This window comes from Eschrichtius robustus, chromosome 3, assembly GCF_028021215.1.
Source record: "Eschrichtius robustus isolate mEscRob2 chromosome 3, mEscRob2.pri, whole genome shotgun sequence".
Taxonomy (NCBI): domain Eukaryota; kingdom Metazoa; phylum Chordata; class Mammalia; order Artiodactyla; family Eschrichtiidae; genus Eschrichtius; species Eschrichtius robustus.
Genome location: NC_090826.1, coordinates 43804338 through 43826495, shown reverse-complemented (window position 1 = coordinate 43826495; position 22158 = coordinate 43804338). Strand labels below are relative to the sequence as shown.

The window sequence follows — 22158 nt, the reverse complement described above, 5'->3', positions numbered from 1 at the left end:
TACGTTGTGAAAAACACAACAAAAATTGAGGAAATATTCTTCCAGCATTTGAAAACTATTACCTGATTCAGCAAATAAGTCACTCATATTATTGACAAATGAATGAAGTTCCAATAGATGTCTTTGTTGTTTCACTTTCATCTTACTTGTTAACATAAAAATGTTAACAACATTCATGTCGGAACTGCACTCAGAGAGCTGGTTATTAAACATGTACCAGCACACCATAGGCTGGAAAGGACATCAATGATCCTATAATCCAGCATCTCTTATCATTTTACATGTTAGGGGCATGAAGCCCAGGACCTGCCCAAGGTCACAAACAAGTGAATGGATGGATGATCAACCTTCGAATCATGTACTATTCTTTTACACTTTAACACCACCTCCCTGGGTATCCAGGAAAATATGTTTTCCATGACATGCCAGAGTGAGGATGGGCAGTGAAGATGTGTGAAACAGTTGTCATCAGTTTAGCTAATAAAAAGCCCTTCTCTCCAGAGTTCTAATGATGCTGTGTACCTCCCATGGGGGAACGAGGAGCCAGAAAAATCAGGACACAAGAAGAGACCTGCCAGGTGCCTCTCCCTATCTTGGCAGACAGCAATAGGGCAGGTAAACAAGCCATGCCTTATTTTTGGACTTTTCTCTCCTTACACCCTGCAGCATTAAAGAGATTGGGGAGATATTCAGGCTTCTCTCTTCAATAAGGGATTAAACAGAGGCCTGGCCCCATGGAAGAGGATCATGTTCAAACTTGGCCTCCAGACCAAAGTTCTCTCCTTGGCCTCAATCACTTGGAACATCACTTCAGTATTATTTACCCAGAGTCTCCTTGGGAGGCAAGCCAAGGATTATTAATAATAATAGAAATTTACTTTTACATATATCCCTTTACAGTTTATAAGGCCTTTGTACATGCACCATCCTGCTTGAGCCCCATCATAGCCCTGTATGGTGAGTAGGGTAGGGGTTAGTAAACCTATTTTATAGATGGGGAAATGAGGCTCAAGGAGACAGGGTGCCCAACTTCGTGGAACAAATTTTAGGACTGGAAGCCAGATATACTGACACAAAATTTAGTTGTCTTCCATGGCACAAAAGTACTACAGCACAGGCCTAGAAGTATTCAGAGAATTATTATTAGTGATAGTCATTAATAATAAAAAGTAGGTTGTTAGGAGAGAGAATAATTGAGCCAGAAAGGTCTTTGAGAAGCAGTTATTCAGGAGGGTCCGGGAAGTTCTTACTAAGGAAGTGACATGTAAGTTGGGACCTAAAGGCCAAGTAGCAGTTAGCCAGGAGACAGCGTGTGCAATGGCCTGGGAAACTGACAGTCAGCCAGTGTGGCCAGAGTGGCCTGAGCAAGTAGTGAGTAGCAAGAGATGAGACCAGAGAGAGAGAGGCAAAAGTCAGGTCACATAGGACGTGTAGCCCATGGCAAGCAGTTGGGATTTTATCTCAAAGACAGTGGGAAGCCTTGGAGGGTTTTTAACCAGGGGAAGGATGTGATCCAATTTATGTTTAAAATATCACTGGCTGCTGAGAGGCAATGGAATTATAGAAACAATATTTGAAACAGGGAACAGGAGGCTCAGAAATCCAAGCAAGATAGTGGCTTGGACTAATGTCAGGTAATAGCAGTGGAGATGGATAACTCTGAGTGGATGAATTTGAAATATATGCCAGATATTGTCAAATAAGTTTTCTTATTTAAGCCTCACAACAACCCAGTGATGTAGGTATTCTACAGGTTTTACAGATTTTTTATTTTATAGATGAGGAAGCTGAGATTCAGAGAGGTTCAGCTTCCATATCATGCTTCCCTCTGTGTAACAATGATCATCTCATGCCAAGTAAGGAAACTGAAGTTCAGAACCCAGAGTAGGTGTCAGGGTGATTAGCATGATAAAGCTCCTGTCAAAAGGCTTTGTCTTTCTCCAGATGAAAAAAATCAGTCTAAGTTAGGGAACTCCTATGTTTAGAGGAGGTTATATCAACTAGAGAACTGTATGTGACTCAGCACAAGATCAGGTCATCAGGACCCCTAGATTCCAGTAGTGTGGACTATTTGGCAACGTGAAAAATTTAAGCCCTAGAAAGGTGTAATTGTAGATTGATAGAATTTGAAAGACTTCTTACAGATAGTTGGGTACAAACGTCCCACTACACTGATGAGAAAACGAAAAACTAGAGTTCAGAGAGGGGAGAGGGGCTTACAAGGGTTGCCTGGAATGATAGTGGCAGAGTTGGGGCTAGAACTGGGTCTTCTGACTCCCAGCCTACAGTTCCCACAGAACTGAGCTCTGCTATTTCTTTGATTGGCCCAACGATCCTTTTACACTGAGATATTCCATATCAAATGAATTCCATGTGGGGGAAGTGTGCTTTTGAGTAGAGGAAGGGGGGCAAATCTCACTTCTGCTCCTAGGAGTTCCCTGCCAGAATCACAAGTCATTATCTTCCCACATAACAACCTCTTAAATCCCCAAATAAAGCCTGCTCCCAGGAAAGCTGGAGAGAGGGCCAGATTGTCCCCAGGATTCGAGGCTCCTATTCCTCCCTCTCTATCCCCTTCCTTCTCCAGGTTCTCTCTTTACTCTTAAAAGCATGCTCTGGGGAAAGGATCTTCTATCACACACTTACTTTGGCATGAATTGAGGAGAAGCAAATCCCAATAAGCCAGGGCCCCTAAATTCTGCCTCTCACTGCTATGTGACTCTTGGGCAAATCACTGCTTCTCTCTGGGCCTGTTTCCCTATCTGTACAATGAGGATACTGGACATAATTTCTGAGGGACCTGCTAGTTCTGATCGTATGGGATCAGAACTTATCAGTCCCCACAACTCCAGATTCCTGCTACAGAGTAGGTTCGCCGGAACTCTTGGTTACCTGGTGAAGGGACGCTCATCAGGTGGAATGTCATCAACGGCTGGGCCCTCCCTGCTTTCCCCCAACATCCTCATCTGGTCCCCCACAGCCGATGACTGGAAGCTCCTAGGATTCAGATTCTTTTTCTTCTCTGCATTCAAGGGAGGAAGGATCCCCAGCCTTCACCCTTGGTCCTTACACTCATACCCTGAGTATAATTTGAGAGAGGCATCTTCCTGCCTTAAAATATCTCCTCCCCCCACCCCACTGGGAGGAAGTGAGATGCTGATGAAATCACGAGAGTTGTGGAGTAAGTAGTCTTGGGTTTGAATCTAGCCCTGCCATTTTACCAGGTCTGTGACCTTGGGCAGGTTATCCCTTCATCCTCAAATCCCCAAGCTCTGCATGCTCTGAAGATTAGGGTAACGTCTGTGAAATACCTGTTGAAGGAAAGCATATGGTAATCTCCTTTTCACTTAAGGAAAAAATATCACATTAGAAATAGAATATTAAGAGAGCCGTCTCTCTCTTTTCTTCCTACAAGTTTTTAAAAAATGAGGTGAAAAAAAAATGAGGTGATGCTATCTAACTGCTTATTTTCTAAAAACCAAAATGCAATGAAAAGTCTTTTTTTCTTCCAAGTGTCCAATATATAATTCGTGTTCAATACATTTTTATTATCATTATAATTATGATTGTTGATTTTAAGTCCATTGACTCCACTCATAAGGTTCTGAATTCTCTCTTGAACAGAAATCTATTCAAAACTCTCTCCTGCTTAAAAATCTTCAGTGGCTCCCCATACCCTACACGACATAAAGCCCAAACTTTATACTGTCATTCAGAGTTCTTAACACTCTGGTTGAACCTGCTTTTGCAGACTGGAACTTCTGGTATACTAAAAATAAGTGTAAGTTTTGGCATCCCACCTTAGCCGCTTAGCCTTTTTCCTTCTCTGTGGTGCTGGGATAGTAATTTCTACCTTATCCATTAAATAATAGTAGCTTATGATAGCTACTAATTATTGCAGTTATTAAGTGCTGGCTAGTGCACAAAAATTTGACAAATTCATTTAATCCTGACAAGATCCCAATAAACTAGGTGCTTTTATTTTCAGATGAGAAAACTGAAACTCAGGTTAAATAATTATCAAATATAACACAGGCTTAAGCCCAGGTCTAGCTGCCATCCCAGTTCATGGTATAAGCCATTGTGCTAGAGTCTCCCTGAGGGCATATGTTTGAAAGGGCTTTGTACACAGTAAGGCTGTGAAAATTGGCTATTTATCACTATCAGCATCTTCTTCTTCCTTAGAGCCAATGCTCTGATTACACGGAGCAAGTTATCATTCTCAAAGGCACTTTTACAGCTTTGTGCCTTTGCTCATATTGTTCTCTCTGCCTGAAGTACTCTTATTTTCCTCTCAAAAATTCCTTTCATGAGACCCAGGTAGGAGATCACCTACTTTGTGAAGTCTTCCCTAACACGCTGGCATATCCCTTATCCCTTCAGTGGTAGGCATTGAGACTTCTCCATCTTTGTGTCCTTGGCCCTGTCCACTTGGTAAATGTTCAATAGATATTTGTTGAACTCATTAATCTTAAATCATTTATTATAAATTCAGTGAAACCAATCAAGGGAGTTTTTTATCTTAAGGGTCTTCAAGTATGCCGGAGAAAATCTAAAATGATTGCTGAGTGACACTTAAAAGATAGCAGTGTAATTCAAGCTATGTCCAACAGGTGGCACAGTAATCATGGTCAAAGCAGCCAAGGAAATGCTCTTTTGAAAAGGGAGAGGGATAACAACAATAATTAATATTTGCATAATGTTCACAAAGCTCTTTTACATATATTATCTACATGAATTTTTAATCCCCACTTTACAAATGAGGAGGGAAATAAGGGAACTTTTCCAAATCCCAGAATCTTTTCAGAACACAATATCAATCAATTAGGTAAGGTGATTTCAAGGGTCCACCAGAGACCCTGTGATTTTCCTTCCAAATTACCTCTCTCCTTTTTTGAAAATGTGTGAAATGTTACTTTAGGAGCGTCAACTCTTTGGCTGAGGCTTTAACTTTTAAATATTTAAATGGAGGGTAGGGATAGGGGAATGTATGAAATACTTTAATTCATTTGCACTTTAGTGTAAAAAGTTTAAAATATATTCTTGAGAACCACTTGACCTAAGTGGGTTGGGTGGATGCAATAAGTGTTCATAAGGGCACTGGGGACGTGAAGAAGAGCCACAAAGATGAGATGGCAGGTAGGGGAAGGATGGGGTACTATAGGAAGTGACATTAACTTAATTTTGCCATAGGCTAACCTGTCATTAACTTAATTTTGCCATTGCCAGAGGACTCCATTCATCAGGGGGTTTGTTACCCCAGGAATTGGAGAGTACAGTTCAGGACAGTGTAGAATCAAGTAAGAATGCCTGGGAAATTCTCATGAAACCTTTCTGGCATCCTCAGAGAGAAGGTAGAAAATCAAGAGTCAAATCTGGGGTTGTAGGAATGAAATCTGGAGTAAAATAGTAACGTCTGAAATTCCAAGTTTGGCACCTGGAGTTCAGTGTTAGAATCTCAGACTCTGATAGAACTTGGAGGTCAAAAGTAAAATACAAAAGTCACAGATTAGAACTTGTATTCCATATAGCATCTTGTGTTGCTATTATTGAAATTCCAGAAGTAGAATTTCTTTTTTTTTTTTGGCTGCACTGTGTGGCTTGCGGGATCTTAGTTCCCCAACCAGGGATTAAACCCTGGTTCTAAGTCCTTTATATGTATTATTATTATTATTACATGTAGTGCTCACAGAAAAAACCTGTCAGGTGAGTACTATTATTATCATCCCTATTTTACAAATGAGGAAACCAAGGCATAAGAGGTTAAATAATTTTCCAAAGGTCATACCTGGGAAGCACAGAGATGGTATCTGACCATAAGCAAGTATGCCTCCAGAGTTCATGCTTTTAAGCACTATGATAAGTACCTCTAGATTCTAGAGTTTAGAAGAACGTTAAATTTCATTAGTAAAACTTGAGGTGTAACAAATAGAACCTTGAGTAACCGTAATAGAAACTATAATGCCAATAGCAGCATCTTGAGTAATCTTTATGTCCAATGGTAGAATGTGGGACTCACACAATAGAAACTGAATAAAACATAAATTATTCAATTCTGAAATTAGAGCCCCAAATGAAGACATTGATTTAATCTCAGTAATTGGAGTCCAAAATTCTACTACCAGAACTTCAGACTCAGCTCTGAACCTTCAGGTCTAATCCCAATAATGGAATCTGTGTTCTGAGAGTAAAGCCTAAGTTTCTATAGTATAATTTTAGTTTCTGAGAGTAGCACCTTGAGGGTTTTTTTGTTTTTGGTTTTTTTTATTGTTTATTTTTGGCTGTGTTGAGTCTTCGTTGCTGTGCACGGGCTTTCTCTAGTTGCGGCGAGCGGGGGCTACTCTTCGCTGCGGTGTGTGGGCTTCCCATTGCAGTGGCTTCTCTTGTTGCGGAGCACAGGCTCTAGGCGCTTGGGCTTCAGTAGTTGCAGCACTCAGGCTCAGTAGTTGTAGTGCATGGGCTTAGTTGCTCTATGGCATGTTGGATCTTCCCAGACCAGGGATTGAACCCCGTGTCCCCTGCATTGGCAGGCGGATTCTCAACCACTGCACCACCAGAGAAGTCCCAGAACCTTGAGTTTTAAAGGTAGAATTTTCTGGGGAGACCTAGGGTTTTAATAGCAGAATCTAGAATTAGTGGATCCTTTAGTTCTGAGATTGGAAATTGGGATTTCAATAAGGAAATCTTAAATTGAAGTAGTAGAATGTAAGGAATATTAAGACCTTGGGTTCAGAGAGTACAATACCACGTTCCAAAAGTAGGATATGTGATTCAAAGAATAGAACCTGGAGTTCTAATATTAGAATCTTGGGTTTTGACAAGAGAATCTGGGATTATTGGAATATTAGAATCTGGAATTTAGGGAATAGAATATGGAGTTGCCAGAATAGAAGCTATAATTCCAAAAGCAGCATCTTTGGCTTTAGTAGTGGAATCTGTTTGCCCAGTGGGAAAATATGGGACTCACAGAATACAACCTGAAATTCCAAACATAAATTATTGGGTTCCCAGAGTAGAATCTGTAGTTCAATAGATTAATTTTATGGAATGATAGTAGAATATAGACTTGTATTAGTAGAATCAGATATGCTCAGAGTAGACCAGGAGGTCCACTATTTGAATCTGGAGTTCACAAAATGGAACTTGGGAGTTTCAGTAGAACAATCTAGAGGTGCAATTGAAGGATTCTGGGACTTAAAGTAGAACTTGGACTTATAATCGTGGACTCGATATAGTTAGTTTTCATCTCAGTTTTCAACCCTTATCCTGTGTTAATAGTAGGATCGTGCCTCAGCAAAAATCACTGTTTCCTGTTTAATGAAGGAAGGTTCTTAGAGAGTAGGATTTCAACTGCCACTTTCAGAAGTGTGTAGAATTGGATGTAACCTCCCAGTGTTACTGAAGGCTATTTGGCTCTAGATGAAAGAAGTCTTCTAATCAATGAGCCAGGTGATTAGGCCTGTGTTATGCGCTCCGAGGCATTCCAAAGGGAAGATTCTATCCTTGTCCTGAGAAGCTAACCATGAATGAGACAATACAAGCCCAATGTAGGGTAGAATGTAATTCGGGCGAAAATGTGTAGGCCGGCATTATTGAAATGGGGGAAAGAGATAAGTGAAGGCTTCAACAGTCAAGGAGGATCCACAGAGGAGGCATTTCAAAGGACAGGTAGAATTTAAATAGGCAAAGAGGAGGCAGGGCATTTCAGGTGGGAAAATACTAATCACTTATGGAAGTAGGGTCTAACATGGTGTGCACTAGCAATTTTTCCACAAAGAAGTATTATGGAGTGTCCACAACTCACTAGGTACAATGTAGGCCCTGGGGAAATAAAAAGAAATCACAAGTAGTTTCCTCTGAGGAAATTATGTGGAAAAAACAATTACAATGACTTAGGCATTAGATATACCTGGGTTTGAAAAGCACGCTCATTAACTTACTAGCTATGTAACTAAGCAAGCCCCTTTGTATCTTTGAGCAAAGAGGATAATGATACCTCCCTCCAGGGTTGTTGTGAGGATTCAGAATATTCATGATGGTGTGTGTGTGTGTGTGTGTGTGTGTGTGTGTGTGTGTGTGTGTATAAAGAGGCACATGGGGGATGCTAGTTGATGATGATGATGATAGTGATGATATGCTGAGTCACATACAAAGTGTTAAGAAAATACAGAGCAGGTGACATTAGAACTGAGTCCTGATGGCAGGATGCATCTGACAATCAGAAAAGGGAAAGGGCATTTCAGGCAGAGGAAGCAAAATTTATAAAAGTACAGAGGCATGAGAGGGAACAGTATTTTGGAAGACCTGGTCATTGATGAGGCTGGAGTAAAGGGTTTTTAGTGCCAGGCTAATTGCCTTTAGGTGATGGTGAAGCATTGAAGTGTCATTAGTAGGGGATTCGCTCAACAGAAATATATTGAACAGGCTTAGGGCCTAACTGAATACTAACTAGACCAGTGTAGGAGAGATGGTCTCTGCTTGCATATACCTTACAAAAATTCATCTGGGAAGAAAGATAAATAACAACATGAGCATAGAAAGAAAAGGTTGGGCTTCAGAGTTAGGAATCTCTCCCTATGTTTCACCCATCAGGTTTACTAACATTTACTGACCCCTCCTTCAGGGAGTCTGTGAGCTCCCTGAGAATAGAGACTATGTCTTTTTCCCCAAAACTTCTTTCTGTGGAAAAACTCATACATACAGAAAAGTTTAAATAAATATCCATGAACTCAACTTCCTAGGTTTAATAATCAACATTTTGATTTATTGTATATTTTTTAACTATATGGAAGTTGCGGACACCATGACACTTTACCACTACATAATTCAGCATAAATCTCCTAAGAATTAGGATATTCACCTGCAGAACCACAATATCATTATCACACCTAATAAATTAATTCCCTAAAATCATCTATAATTCAGCCCATGTTCAAATTTTTCCAATTGTCCCTAAATGTCTTTTATAGTTAGTTTTGTTTGAATCAATTTTCAATCAAGATTCAGGCAGCTCATTGGATCATTGTGTACCTTAATATTCTTTTCATCTAAAATAGTCACCCCATTTTTTTCAATTACAATGACTTTTTAGAAAAAGGAGGCCTATTTTCTTAAAGAGTGTCCCACATTCTTGATTGTCTGGATTCTTATAAAGTAGAAGTTAAATCTAAAGGCTTGATTAAATATAGGTTAAACATTTTTGGCAAGACTACTTCATAGGTAATACTGTGAACTTCATGTTGAATTGCTTTGAGAGGTACATAATGTCAAGTTGGCCTACTCTTGGTGATGCTATGATCATTTGGTTAAAGGTGGCCAATCACCACACTCCCTCACCCCCACCTTTGCAATAAACAAGTAATCTATGGTGATATACTTTGGTACCATGTAACAACCTCTCACCTAATAGTTTTAGGATCTATTGAAAGACCTTGCGTGAATTAGTTATTTCACTGATGGTTGAAATTTGATTTTCTAATTCTATCATTCCTTCTATATCTATGGCTGGCATTCTTTTGAAAAGAACTTTTTGCTTCTAACATGGGATGAACTAAAGTTCTTTCTTAAATTGCATGATAAAATGTTTAATTCTTTTCCTTTTTACTACCAATTTTTAGAGTAAGAGTCGGTGAAATAGTCACCACTAATTGTGGCAATGGATTTTTTTCTTTTACTTTTTTTTTAGATAGTATCACTTTGGGTTTGTAGATTTTTACTTACTCAGTATTCTACAAACAATGACAATTGCATTTAGTTTGTCATTATCTATTTTAATGCTTAAATTGTCCCAAATTTGGCCAGTGCAAACTCCTTCAAGCTGCCTCCTGTATAATTTTGATATGGCTCCATCATTCTTTGAGCATTTCCTTACTTTCTGGAACAAAAAGATATCCCATATTCACTTCATACTTTCTCTGCCCTAGACCTGGGATCAGCCATTTTTCTGGAGGGACCCCTGTTTCCTTTTATTGGGGAATGATACCTAGAAGCCCTGATCTAGGCATTAGATGTGCTTATTGCTACTGGGGTGTCACTGATTCTGGGCTTATTCAGTGGACGGAGCTAGAAAACTTATATTTTAAAAAGCATGAGATAATATTGATATTTCCAATTAAAGCTTAAGTTTTTCTTAACCGCTATTATATCTATTTTTCTTAACATGAAAATCATGGTTTCTAATAACATTAACACATTTATTTATTTGTTTTATCCTATAATATACATGAAATAGTTTAGAAATTATAATACCAATGTACTAACAATAAGACTAGAATCAAATTTAAGATTTCTTTGCAGATCTTGTCCTTAGACACTCTCCCACATCCTACTTAGCACCACGTTCAAAAGAAACTTGAAATAATCTTTTCTTTCTAGTAATTATAGTAATAATTTGATGTACAGTTAGGTCCAAATGCTTTAATTTATCTTCAATTTTAGTGTTTATTTAAAAAATTTTTGTTTTATTGGAGTATAGTTGATTTACAATGTTGTGTTAGTTTCAGGTGTAGCGCAAAGTCATTCAGTTACACCTATGCATGTATTCATTTTTTTTCAGACTCTTTTCTCGTATAGGGTCATCACAGAATATTGAGTAGAGTTCCCTGTGCTATACAGTAGGTCTTTGTTGGTTATCTATCTTATATACAGTACTATGTGTGTGTTCATCTGAAGCTTCTGATTTATCCCTCCCCCCCCCCACAGTGTTTACTTTTAAAATAACATCTTGAATATGTAACATTTTACATGGCCTAAAGTTAAAATATTTTAAATACTATATTTGGAGAAATCTTCATTTCATATTCTCCACCACATTTTTCCCTCTCTTGATAGGCAGAAATTTTTAGTAGCTTCTAAAATACTTCCAGTGTTTGTGTTTATTTCCTCTTTCTTTTAAAAAGTCCTTTACTTCACGGGCATATATCCAGAGAAAACCGTGATTTGAAATGATACATGCACCCCCATGTTTATTGCAGCACTATTTACTATCACCAGGACATGGAAGCAACCTAAATGTCCATCTACAGAGTAATGGATAAAGAAGATGTGGTACATATATGCAATGGAATATTACTCAGCCATAAAAAAGAATGAAATAATGCCATTTGCAGCAACATGGATGGACCTAGATACTGTCGTACTGAGTGAAGTAAGTCAGACAGAGAAAGACAAATATCATATGATATCACTTATATGTGGAATCTAAAAAAAATGGTACAAATGAACTTATTTACTAAATAGAAATAGAGTCGCAGATGTAGAAAACAAACTTATGGTTACTGGGGGAAAGAGGGGTCGAGGGGAAGGATAAATTGAGAGATTGGGATTGACATGTACACACTACTATATATAAAGTAGATAACTAATAAGGACCTACTGTATAGCACAGGGAACTCTTCTCAATACTCTGTAATGACCTATATGGGAAAAGAACCTAAAAAAGAATGAGTATATGTATATGTATAACTGATTTACTTTGTTGTACCGCAGAAGCTAACACAACATTGTAAATCAACTATACTCCAATAAAAATTTTAAAAAGTCTTTTTACTTAAAAAAATTGAAATCTACAGAAAAGATGCAAGAATAGTTTAATGAACTATCCTTCACCTAATTCATCCGTTATTAACATGCCTCCATTTGATTTCTCTCTCTTTCTTCAAAGTATTGATGGTGTTATTTTTATTATTTGCTGAACCATTTTAGAGCAATCTGCAGACATCATGACCCTTTACTCCTAAGAGAAAGGACATTTAAAAATATGTCATAATACGATTATCAATTTCAGGAAATTTAACATTCATTCCATATTTTTGTCTAATACATAGTCCATATGCAAATTTCACTCATTGTCCCACTAATGTCCCTTAGGTCAAGAAACAACCTCTCCACAAATACTTTCGCATTTCTGCATGGTTAGGTCTTTCTGAGAAAACAAATTCTGGCAACCTGGGTTAAAGGGTGATTGAACAGCAACCCTAAAGATAAAGACTTCTGGAGACATAAAAAGTCTTCTCCCTCCCCATAGCTATTTTCTCCAGGAAGGTAAAGTAGAGATCTCTCCAACCTCTCCCTAAATAGGATTTGTTGCTTTCCAGAGCAAAGATCTCTCTTCACCTCTAGAGGGAACGATGGGCAGCTGTGAAGGCCGTGCTAGATAGGCTCTGGGATTCATAATTTTGGAGTTTCTCTTATGTAGTACAAACTCCACGGTATGTGCCCTCTTTCTGTCACCCCATGGGAAAATAGGGCATAAAAAACTGGTGCTAAGATTAGGTCAGTAGAAACAGTTCTATCTCTGATCCAGATCCAGAGGTTTCATGTTCCTCTGTGTGTGTGTGTGTGTGTGTGTATAAAACTGTGGAGGTGAGATAACATCTCAGACCATTTATAGTTCAGGACTTAACACTTTATAGCGTTTTCCTCCCCAGATCCAGGATCCTATTGGGAAATGACATGTTGCATTTAGTTTGTCAAGTCTCTTTAGTGTCTTTTAATATTTACCTTTTAACCTTTTTTGGTCGCTCATCACACTGACATTTTTGAAGAGTTCAGACCATTTGTTTCATAGTTCCCTTCTTTCTTACACATTCGCAGATAGGGAGGGCCAACTGTACTCTTCTGCACCTTGCTTTTTCACTTAACAATATATCCCAGGGAATTCCCTGGCTTTCCAGTGGTTAAGACTCCATGCTTTCACTGCTGTGGGCCCAGGTTCGATCCCTGGTCCGGGAACTAAGATCCCACAAGCCGTGCATCGCAGCCAAAGAGGGGGAAAAAAAAAAAATATATATATATATATATATATCTCCCAGAGATTATGCTGTATATTAAGGCTTTCCTTTCTTTTCTATGGATGCATAATCCTTCTTTGTTTGGATATCCTGTTTCCCTAGTGTGTATCATATACAGTAGGTACTCAGTGAGTGAGTGTTGAGAAAGTGGATGGTTCCAAAAAAAAAAAAACTGGGTAAATGAATGGGGAACAATTGAGCAGAAGAGCAACATATAGCCTGGACAGAGAATAATTTGGAGTCAGACAGACTAGGGATGCAAATCCAGCTCTCCTGGCATTGGGCAGTTTAGCATAGTGGTTAAGTAAGCAAGCTCTTAAACCAGAGTACCTGGGTTTGACTCCACCACTCACTTAGCTGTGTTCCCTTGGGAAGGCTATTAAACCAACTGTGCTTCAATTCAGTTTCCTCATCTGTGAAATGGAAATAATAAGAGAAACTACTTCATAAGGTTATTGTGAGAGCTCAATAAATATTAGCTATACTTTATAGCTATAATTTTTCTAAACCTCAGTTTCTTCATATGTAAAATAGGGCTAGTAATACCCATTCAGCAGGGAGAGTGTTGAGGACTAAGTGAGCTAATGTCTTAGTATAGTGACTAGCACAGAGAAGTAATCAATAAATTATAGCTATCAAGACTAGGGGATAGAGGATTATCGGTACTGCAGACTCCTGTGAAGGTTGGACTTTATCTTGTTCACTAACGCAGGCCCAAGCACAATACTTTTCCCATTGGCTTTGGAGTTAGACAAATCTATTTGTGTTTAAATTCCAGCCAGGACACCTGCAAACTGTGTGATCTTGGACAAATTACTCAACCTTTCTGATCCATATTATCCTCATTGATAAAACAAGGATAACATTAGTTTCCATCTCAAAGTTATTGTTGGAATTAAATAGAATGATTGGTGTAAAGCTCTCTGATCTCACCTTAGATGATGATTAAAAAAAAGTAAAGCAGATTGCTGCCCATGTATGTATGCATTACAAAATATATTTTCATGATTATTTCTCTGTGGTAGCCATGAGAATGTGACTTGGGAGACCTCCAACCAGGGAGGGTAATTGACCAAGGCTTCAGCTGCTGAATGGTGAAATCCATCACTGCATTTGTACTGAGGCCATGCCTCCCATGGGCTGGCCCATCAATTACTGAGTGTGGCAGAATACTAAGGCAGACCTGTTTCTGGGAGACATGGGACTTCTCTGATCATTGACTTTGGCTTGGGGATTCCATATGGCTTTGCCAAACCTTCCTCTGACTGCAAGGAAGCCTAGGGTGCTTTCACCCAATCTGTTCTCCCTCTCTCCTTCACTTAGGGTCAGACTTACATGGTAGTCAGACAGCTCTCTCAGCCTGTTCCAGAAATTTCCCATAATAAAACCTTTGCATGATTAATCCCATCTTGGATTCTTTGAGGGCCCAGACTAATAACCCCCTTGGAAAAGGATCACTTAAACATAATGAATATGTGCCTTTTTAAATGCTAGAGTTCATGATGAGTATATTTAAATCCAGATATTAGCCAAATTTTATTTTGGAAGGAACAATGACTCAGAGAGGAAAGGAAACACTGTAAAAGGTCTGACCCTCAGTCACTTACTATTCCTGCTCCTTCTCTCCTTCATCTCCTACAGATGTTACGCCCAATAGATTTATTGCATTTTATCTCTGTCTTGGTGTCTGCTTCCTGGAGGACTCTAACTGACACAGCCATCCAGAGGGGGAGAACTCCTGGCTCTCAAAAAGTGTTTTATACAGAATGAAGGAGAAAAGCTGGAGTCAGGGTGGATGAGGGTGTGTGTGCAGATGGGCTGTCAGTGCCACTTCCCATTTTGCCTCCAAAACAGTACCTGGAGATCAGTATATGCAAACTTGAGAGTTGAAATTAGCCAAAATTAAATTCTTCTAACCCACTGAACAAGGTCATCAGTGATATAAAAAGTGATTATGTAGTTTAGTAAATTAGAGGTCATGATTGGATGATGGTCTGGGGAATAGAGCACAATAAAAGCTGTGGAAAACTTCACATTCTTATGCCTTGGATTTTAGTTCTATTTTACTAGGCCCAGGCAATAAGGTTAAGGAAATGAGTCTCACAACCAATTGCCAAATGAGTTTCACTGTTCTGCTTTATTGCCCAAAATATACCTCAAGCCTCTGAGGGAAAGAAGAAAAGTCAGATAAAAGGTAAAATAATACCAGTGGCAACGTAAGAATACTCTTGCACACTTTATGGATGTCAGAGCTGGGTAGCCCCTGGTGCAGGAAACCATTGCCTCTGGCAGATAGCACAGAGCCCTATTGAGGAAGCCATGCAACACAGAGCCATCTCTGTGTCCTATTTGCTCCAGGAGCTGTGAGTGGGGAAGATATCCCAATACCACTGTAAGAATTAATTAGATAAAATGAGCATTGGGAAATTAATCATTGGCCTAGATTCTGGCTCCCTGGATACAGTCATCGTCAGGATAACCTGAACTTGGTGGTCAATCATTCCACAAGGGATATACAAGATATGAATGTTCTTATACTCATTTTGTGAAGGGAAAAAGTCACACTCTCACAAACATTTTTTGTTATCTGCATAAAGGAACTTTGATTTATTACTTGGTACATATTTTGCAAAAATTAAGAAGACATATATTAAAATCTACCATATGGTATCCAGTCATAATAGAACTCTGGCAGTCAAAATAGAAGCCCAAATGAATGAATAAATGAAGTGGCAAAAACTAGATTTGATTTTATATCTGACTCCCAAACCCATTTTCTTTTCACTTGACCATGGTGTACTTATAAGCAGTCATTTCCTAATCCCATGCAAATTATTCTGTGAGAGGAATAAATGCTAGTAAGTAAAATAGAAAACTGCCATTTTGGTACAAAGCTAAATCACAGATTCTCCATAAATGTTAAATAACAATGGTAGGGGACTTCCCTGGTGGTCCAGTAGTTAAGACTCTGTGCTCCCAATGCAGGGGGCACGGGTTTGATCCCTGGTCGGGGAACTACGATACTGTATGCCGCCTGGCGTGGCCAAAAAAATAATAAAATAAAATAACAATGGTAGAAATCCATCGGTGGCAGTGTGCTTAGAATTTATAGTATCACACAGAATCCCAGGGGGGAGAAAAGACCATTAAAGTCCTCAAATCTAGGGGTTTTCAAATATGTTCAGGTAGTAGAGTTCCTGGAACTCACAGTGTTCTTTGCAAAACTTCACAGATTACTGACAGCTAGTATTATATAAACTGGAAATGATTTCACTAGCAGATGCCATGATGTAATGGGAAGGAGCAGGCTTTGAAGTCTCACAGATCGGACTTTTCCATTCACTAGCTTGTGACCTTGAGTAGGTTAGTTAACCTTTCTGTACCTCTGATCCCTCATCTGAAAAATGGGGACGTCTCCATTTCAGGATTGTTAAGGATTACTTTTGACAGATGTAATGCTAATACCTTGACAAATGGTAGCTACAGGTCCATAATTCCGTATGTAAAATGCTTGGAGCCAGATTTTTTTCAGAATTAAGAATTTTTTTTGGATTAAAAAAATGTAATATGGGACATATGTCTTATAAGTAACACCCCAGCTGAGTCTGAGGCAGTACCCTATAATCCAACACTTTTATATTTCTGCAGCATTTGCACCAAGTTTATTAAAAATATAAACTTTTTCTCAAACCATCTTGAATTTAATTGGGGTTTTGGACTTGTGGATAAGGGATTGTAAACAGGTATTAGTATTATTTGAAGATAATATGAGTGCTATATGTATGCAGGTCTCCATAGCTTAAAAAAATATGTATTTTTATGAGGGATGCTGCTGGTATCAACCCAAATCCTTTTTGCCAGTTGATGTACGCATCCTCCAGCTGCTGCCAGTGGTGGCTGATAACAACTCACAGTTGTCCCCTTCCTGGAACTCGCCCTCAACCAAACAGGAGCCACCTCTCTCGGCGGTGACGGAAGTGGGGAGAAGAACTGTCAATGACTGTCTGACATAATCCCTTGCCTCAAAAGACTAATTTGGGGACACAGTTCTTGTTTTAGAGTTTCCCTGTGGGATTAGACCAATGCCGGTCTTCGAAACCACATTCTTCTTTAGTTTTTCTCCCCTCTCCTATGCTTCTTCTATCTCTCCTCTTTTCCTAAGAGCAAATCCCTCAGGCTCTGCTTCTAGGGAACCTAACCTAAGACATTTGGTGCCAAGAGTAGTCCTAGAAAGCAGATTCTAGGAATGGGAGTCTGAAGTTGGATCACGCAAGGACCGGACGGCAATGTGGTAGATGGAGTACGAGATTCCCCGGCATACTGTAAATGTAATTGCAAAGACTTTCACCTATAGCGAATTGGGGTGGAATACGGGCGGAAGGAAGGGGATGCTCAGTCTAACTGGCGCAACGTCTAAGACGTGAAAGATATATGGGAGCCGTCGGGACCCCGGAGACCGGGACGCCCGTCACCGCCCCCTCCCGCCCCCGTCTCCCGTCTGCGCCGCGCGGGGATGCCCCGGGCTCCACCCGGCTGGTCGGCGCCCAGCGGCTGCGGGATCCCGGCTCGGCGCCCCACGCGCCCCTCTCTCTTCTGACCCCGGGCGGGCGAGGGAGGTGCAGCCTTAGGGGTGGTGAGGTAAACCCAAGAACTTCCTGGGGAGAGGGTGCACGGGGGACTTCCACAGTCTTCCCCGCGGCCCCCTCAGTGGGGCGGTGTTGGGAGTGCACTGGAATGTTCCGAGACCGCGGAGGCGGGGGGTGTTAGGGGACTCCTTTTCCTCCACTTCCCACTACCCCCTTGCACGCCCCGAGGCGTCCCAGGTCCCTTGCTGGCCACACCTCCTCCCCCCGCCGCCTCCTCGGGTTTGAGGTGGGTGGGTGGCTTTGCGTGAGCCGAGGATTTCAGGGTTTGGGGGCTCCCCCATTCTAGGTCTTGCCTCCTGCCCTCTTCCTTGGTCTGCATTGGCTGAGGTGTTCCCGTAATGGACGAAATCGGTACGTTGGCTAGTGGCCTTGGTCCTTAACCCTTTGGGTTTGTTTTAAGATTAATTAAAAGAAGAATGAACAGTAATCCTTGAAGATAACTGGGCAACTTTTCTTTAGGTTTCATTTTTAATTGTACAAGTTCAAGTGGAGTCAGAAGCTCTTCTTACTGGTGTGAGGACTTATACAAGCCTTCATTTTGTCCACACAGACCAACAGATCATCATTTTCAGAGAAGATACTTTTTTTCCCCTCCTTTTTTGGTGTCCTTGGTACCAAATACTAAATTCGGGTGCATAATTCTGACACAAGTAATTGCATAAACTTTTCACATGTTGTGCTTAAAACCAAACCAAACTGTTGCGTTGAACTTGGACACGTTGAATTGAGAGAACTGGTAACTTTATTTTAATACATATATATGAAGAATTTAAGAAAATAAAGGCTTCCTCGGAGGTGTGCCTCTTAAAATTATTTTCTTTGTTATTAGACATAAAATAAGAAATTTTATAGCACTTGCAGTGAAATTATACTAGAGTACAACCAGAACCAAAACAAAGTTGCAAAATCTATTGACTAATTTAGGGAGATGTCTCTTTGGAAATTTAAATTTTCTGTGAGAGTTAAGTTACCATAAGTATTGGTATACATTGCTTCTCTCTCTTCAAATAAGTAACTAAATAACAACGCAAATCTCAGACTTATGTAACACAATAGTTTTTAGCAATGGAAAACCTACAGACAAATTTTTCCTTGGTTCAGGGCTCAAATAAAAAACTGAATGGGATGGGAGATGATGGCAGCCCTCCGGTGAAAAAAATGATGATAGACATTCACGCAAATGGAAAAATGATGATAAACAAGATGCCAACAGTAAAGAAGGAACACTTGGATGACTATGAAGCGCCAATGGAAACTGATGAAGAGCATGTCAAGAGAACCTGTGCCTCTGTGCCTGAACCTTTACATTTAAATCCCAGTTTGAAACACACTTTGGCACAATTCCATTTAAGTAGCCAGAGCTCTCTGGGTGGACCAGCAGCATTTTCCGCTTGGTATTCCCAAGAAAGCATGTCACCTACTGTATTTCTGCCTCTTCCATCTCCTCAGGTTCTTCCTGGTCCACTGCTCATCCCTTCTGATAGCTCCACAGAACTCACCCAGACTGTGTTGGAAGGGGAGTCTATTTCTTGTTTTCAGGTTGGAGAAGAAAAGAGACTGTTTGCCCCAAGTCCTAAATTCTGTTCTCCGAGAATTTTCACTCCAACAAATAAATACAGTATGTGATGAATTGTACATCTCTTGTTCAAGGTGTACATCAGACCATCTTCATATCTTAAAGGTCCTGGGAATACTTCCATTCAATGCCCCATCCTGTGGGCTGATCACATTAACTGATGCACAAAGACTGTGTAATGCTTTATTGCGGCCACATACTTTTCCTCAAAATGGTAGTATACTTCCTGCTAAAAACTCATTGGCTCAGTTGAAGGTAACTGGCAGTGCCTTTGAAGTGGAACATGAATGCTTAGGCAAATGTCAGGATTTATTTGCGCCCCAGTTTTATGTTCAGCCAGATGCTCCGTGTATTCAGCGTCTGGAGCGCTGTGGAATGTTTGCACCCCAGACATTTGTGATGCATTCTCACAGATCACCCGACAAAAGGACTTGCCACTGGGGCTTTGAATCAGCCAAATGGCATTGCTATCTTCACGTGAACCAAAAATACTTAGGGACACCTGAAGAAAAGAAACTGAAGATAATTTTAGAAGAAATGAAGGAGAAATTTAGCATGAGAAATGGGAAGAGGACTCAATCCAAGATAGATACACCACCAGGAGTGGAATTACAGTCACGGTATCCAGTTATAAAGCAAGAAAGTGACCATGTTTCTCAGACACATTCATTTCTACACCCCAGCTACTACTTATACATGTGTGATAAAGTGGTTGCCCCAAATGTGTGTCTTACTTCGGCTGTATCCTAGCCTAAAGAGGTCACAAAGACAGAGGCAAGTAGATCTATACTAAGACATTCGGAGAAGCCTCACAGCAGTGGGAAACATCAAAAAACAGTGTCTTATCCAGATGTCTCACTAGAGGAACAGGAGAAAATGGATCTAAAAACAAGTAGAGAATTATATAGCCACTTAGATCCATCAGTCTCAAATAATTCTACAAGCAAAAAGAAACCTGAGTCTACCACTTGCAACTTAGCCAGAGACACAGGTAAGGTGGGAATTGACCGTGATGCTGCAGCTTCATCTCCACTTATTGTCAAAGATGTCATTTGTGAGGATGATAATGGAAAAATCATGGAAGAAGTAATGAGAACTTATGTAAAACAACAGGAAAAACTGAACTCAATTTTGCAGAAGAAGCAACAACTTCAGATGGAAGTTGAAATGTTGAGTAGCTCAAAAGCTGTGAAGGAACTCCCTGAAGAATAGCAGAATTTACAGAAAGAGCTTGAATCTTTGCAGAATGAACATGCTCAAAGAGTGGAAGAATTTTATGTTGAACAGATTTAGACATAAAATTAGAGCAGGCAATGAAACAAAAATGTACCTGTGACTCAAATTTAGAAAAAGATAAAGAAGCTGAATATGCAGCACAGCTGGCAGAACTGAGACAGAGATTGGACTATGCTAAGGCTGATAGGCAAGAACTCCAAGATGAACTCAGACAGGAACGGGAGGCAAGACAGAAGTTAGAGATGATGATAAAAGAGCTAAAGCTGCAAATTTTGAAATCATCAAAAAATGCTAAAGAATAGAAACCTTTAAAGAGATTCATCTGTGTGTTCCCAACAGGGTTTATTTTTGTTTGTCTGTTTGCTTTGGTAATTGAATTCTGAACAATTTATCTGCATGAAAATAACTAGGCATTGTATCCATTTGTAGAGCAGAGAAAGTGAAGAGATTATATATTAGTATATAAATTTTTACATTTTCCAAATGAATGAAAATGTGTTTCTTTGTACTTTTTTTCCAACCAGCTCAGTAACAGTACTTTATGGTTTCAACTATTAGATAATCTGCCTATATTTCCAATGCAATTTAGCAGTTGCATACTTTTTAAAAGCTGCATTGTGTGATGGAAAATAGTTTTGATCAATTTTGTTATCCATATTTCAGATTCAACTTTAGATACAATGGTGGCTTCATATTTCATATATAGAGCTACTCAAGGAGTTGAATCTCCATTTTTTTTTCATGAACACAATCTCCTTTCTAAGTTAATATAGTATACTCATTATTATAATCAAAATTTGCTTTAATTTTGTTCATAATGTGGAATGAATTTCCACCAGTTCTCTTCTATTTAATGTCTCCTAAGAGACATTTTGTCAATAGAGGAATTTCATTGATGAGGTTATAGCACACCCCATGGGGAAGGATAACATGCTTTCTTATACACAGCTGCTAAACACAAGAAGCAGTTATAATTAATTTTGTTTAAATGTGGTTATATTTAGAAAAAAATTTTTATGTAGCAACTTTAGAAGAGGGAATAAAATGTAATAATTTTTGAACTTTTATGTTGTTAATAGTGGTGTGAAAATATTAATGTACTTGAGAAAAACTGATACCATTGATGTACATCAGTTTCTACACAACCCATAATCCTGCTGTACAGTTTCTGTATGTAGTTGTGGGTCTTACTGATATTTATATAATGGATTTGTTTTCCTTAATGGATTTGTTTTCCTTTAAATTGTAAAACATTAAACACTTTGAAGGTTAAAAAAAGAAAAATATTTGGGAAACAGCAACTATAAGGATTGTGGAAGTGGGTGACTGATGCTGAGTCTGATGAAAGACTGATAAAAGAAAATGACCTAAGATCTATTAATCAACAATTTAAAACAAAGGACCTCACTGTTAGTATTTAAAGAGACCCTCATCTCTTGCAGCCAGTATTCAGAGATAATTATCAAACAGAATTTTAAGAATGGGAGAATTTTAGAAAAGGCTGAATTCTCAGTGTAGGAAAGTTTCCTCATAAGAGTTGGGTCCTGATGGGGAAGAAGTAGGACCTTGAGATTTGGGGGGAAGATATCTAGGTAGATACATTTGAAACACTTGAATCCCAAGACTCCTCTGAATCCTCTGAGCCTATAGAAGTGCCCCTCTGGCCTAGGTGGGAAGATAAAGGCCCATCCCTCCCCACTTTGTTGGTACCTTATAAGACAATGTAAGTCCTCTTCAGGATCTGCTCTGATTTCTCCTCGTGGCCACCAGACTCATAACTAGGATCAAATGGCCCAAGTAGGCAATATTATATCCCCAAATAGCTATAGCACCTGACTTACATGTAATGGCAAGTACCAGGAAAGGATGCCTGAGGGCTGGATAAATGGTGGTGGGAATTTAAAGCTGG

At 39.5% G+C, this 22158-nt stretch overlaps 1 pseudogene; it reads left to right on the top strand.

Annotated features, from left to right (window-relative positions):
* The first annotated feature begins 18502 nt into the window (after positions 1 to 18502).
* LOC137761067 (ski-like protein pseudogene) lies at positions 18503 to 20579 on the top strand (annotated as a pseudogene).
* Positions 20580 to 22158: the final 1579 nt, after the last annotated feature.